Source organism: Rhamphochromis longiceps, linkage group LG7 (assembly GCF_057381845.1).
Source record: "Rhamphochromis longiceps isolate RC_006_pf linkage group LG7, R_longiceps_female_GT1.1, whole genome shotgun sequence".
NCBI classification, from domain to species: Eukaryota; Metazoa; Chordata; class Actinopteri; order Cichliformes; family Cichlidae; genus Rhamphochromis; species Rhamphochromis longiceps.
The window spans coordinates 69,702,615-69,706,040 of NC_140563.1; positions in this window are offsets into that span (position 1 = coordinate 69,702,615).

Below are 3,426 nucleotides of genomic sequence, written 5' to 3' on the forward strand. Positions count from 1 at the left end.
ACTGAAAGAAATACCTGCTTTACAGTAAATCTTTAAAAATATCAACAAAGTAACAACTCAATTTAAACTTTTTACATTTTAAACCTTTTTGTATAAATCTGTAACATTTTAAATTATTCAGACGTGTTTTTTTCTATGAAAGAAGACAAAGAAATGATGTTATAAGTTGTCTCTGACTGCACAGAGAGCACACCAACAGTTCCTGCTACACTCCTGCTGCCTGTTGGGAGTCACTGATAAAAGTCGCTGCAGTAATTAGTCTATCTGAGCTGTGAACTGTCAAACACGTATCGATAACCGTGACTCTTTCATTAGACACACAGAGCTCCGGGCTCAGCGCCGCTGGGATCAGCTTGTACTTCAGCCAAAAGAAAAAACGATCTGTCCCTTTTGTTCTATTTGATCTTTTAAGGGTTTCTGGGAATAGCTGGTGGAGATTATGAATGTGACAGAAAGCAAAAGTCCTCATTAATTATACAGCAACATATGGCCAATTAATCTCAATATAGCTGTTATCCACTGAAGGGTAATACAGTAATAATCTGCCGTGTGAGAATAAATGACCTGAGTCTCTGATAAACCCGCTCAGTCAGTGCAGACATCAAATCATCTCTGAAAATAAGAGAAACAATAAAACTGCAGGTGTCAGTCCAGAAGTCCTCGTGAGTGTCTGCTGTGGGAACGTTTCCATGTGGACTGTGGACGGTTTTCATGCTTGTGACACTTTGTCTTTGCAGACTCAAAACAACAACCTGAGCAGCAGCTTGTATGTGAAGGACTCAGGCCTGCTACAGCTACTACTGCCCGTCACCGCTCCCAGACTGCTGGCCGCTAAAGGTCGATTGTTTTGTCTTCTTCTTGGTGTTTCTGTATTGGTGAGGTTGCTATCCCCACACCCAACCTTCCTCCCTTTTTATCCGGGCTTGGGACCGGCAATGGCGAGTTAAGGACTCAGGACTTCAGCAAAAAGTCAGTGTGATGTGATGCAACTGATGTATTTCAACAGGAAGACGGTTTCTCGCCTGCGCTCTGAGGGTAGGTGCCATCCAGCCAACCAGAATGGAGCTTTTTCAGCACATGCAGCAGATATTTCCTTTCCTTTCTGGTGCCTACCAAAAAAACCTTGAAAGCAAAACTGTGTGTAAGTATGAAAATGATGCGCTGTGGGATACTGTCGCTGCTGTGACAGGCGAAATGACTCGGGCCACCACCAGCCCCTCTAGCAATGAAATCATAGCCAGTCAAAAAGATGGATGTAACCTCCGTGACAGCACCCGGTGCTTCGTCATGGCCCGTGACGAAGCCTCGAGCGGAGCATTTTCTTCAGCTTGGTGTTTGGAAACTCGATGTGACAAGCGAGGGTCGACTGGAAAACCTCACGTGTCAATCACGAGCCGTCAGCCAATGAGCAAACCCTGCACAAGACGCCTTCCTGCCGTTTAAGCTTAGTTTGTGGTCAACATTAACATGTGACCCCATAATATATCAGCGCCTCCGGTGGAAATGGTAATGGGGTCAGCTCTGATACAGGGATTTGTGCAGCATCTTCCTCTCTGTAGTGTGAGGTCTCCATCAATCAATTTTGTGGCATTAGAAGCAGCACCACAAGCTGGCAAATGATTAAAGTATTTATTACAAAAAACAAGTTTAATATTCAACCTAAAACATATTTGCAAAGAGGAAAATTCCCAGTTTTCCCAGAGAGTGAGAAGCAGGCAGGGTGGGAGCCTGGGAAGATCCAAGAGACTCAAAGGGTCAAACCAGCCAATAGAAAACTCGGAGAGGAAAGGAGAGAGCAAGGTAAGCACAGAAATCAATCTGGCACAAGTAATTTAGAGTTTGGCATTCCCACTGAAGTTGCTGTGTGGATGAACAGGTCCTCAAAATGCATGAGAAATGGTGAACAGGTGAGCAGGAGACTCGGCCAGAGACCGACCGACAAATCTTCCCCCAGGCAGGCGGGACCTGCCAGGACCATAGCTTGGTGTGTCTGGCTCTGATGAACCGGGAATGGTGGTACCGATCGACCCGAATGAACAGAAACAGGCTTCATGTTTCACTCAGTATCGCCTGAAATGAGCGACTGACCTATGAAGTCGCGTCGGGACGTTTTCTTGAAGTCTTTATACAACGACAGCTGTCGCCCCCTGCTGTCTGTTTAAATCAATGCCAGTTTTTCAGACCCGGAGGTTACATTCATGGTGTTTGTGCTCCACATGTGGACTTTTGCCTTTAAAGCTGTAAAAACCTCACAGTTGAGAGTACCTGGCAAACTGCTTGAAGACTGTGTCAGTCAGTTACAGGCTGAATAACACACCAGCAGCTCTAAATTATAGTCGGCCCTCAGTCCAAACTCGCTGCTTCATGTCCAACCCACAGACTTCCAAACGCTGTTATTTTCCTGAAATCACGGGTTTTAGTTCGTTCACGCCATTTTCAGCAGTCACAGTCTGAAACCACATTGTGTTGAGCACCACAGAGTCAAATCAGAATGCCTAACAATTAGCGAAGTAATTCCTCCTGCTCGCTGATGTGTGAACCTCACTTGTACCTGTCAGTGATGCTGCTAGATCAGGGGCATCCTGTGAGACTATTCTGGGCTCTAATAAGGTCGACGCTGTGATTTAAGAGGTACAGAGATGCTGATAAGCTGGAGGCGAGGTGACAGCCATGACTGTTGACCTCATTCTTAATGTCTTTTGACAGCTGGCAAATTGGTTCAGGGTTTCCTCGCATCTTATTGGCCAACGCAGGCGGGCGTTAATAGCCATGAGACAGGAAGATTGCTGGTTTGACACTTTAGAAACTCACCTCAGCTGTGAGCTTCCTGCAAGTGGGAGCAGAGGTGCCTCCTGACACCAGGCCAACTGGGAGAAATGGCAGATAATAATCTGCCATTTCTAAAGTCACGTCGTGCACGTTGTTTGTGACGGAGTGATTTGCAGCATGAAATCTGATATCTTAGATCAGGGGTGGGAACTCCAGGCCATAGAGCTCACCCTGGGTCAACACACCTGAATCACACGGTTGTTCAGTATCAGGCCTCTGGAGAACTTCAGGACATGTTGAGGAGGTCATTTAGCCATTTAAGTCATCTGTGATGGATCAAGAACACATGTAAAACCTGCAGGACACCGGCCCCCGAGGCCTGGAGTAGATTTTTTATGACACAACGGTGGGGAGTGTTCCCACCTTCTGCTCTTTGTAACTTAACGCGATCTTTCCGTTTTCGAGTTTTGGACATGATGTTGGAGGATATCTTCGCAGTAGCGATTGACTGCAAAGTAAAGCTACCGGAAAAGTACAACCCCACACCCGGTCTCAAACCAGGAATTTAGCATTTTCTCGTGCACAGGGCCAATTTTTCTGGGAGAATCCCGAATTTCAGTGCCCCTCCCGAAAATCTCCCGGACCCACCATTCTCCT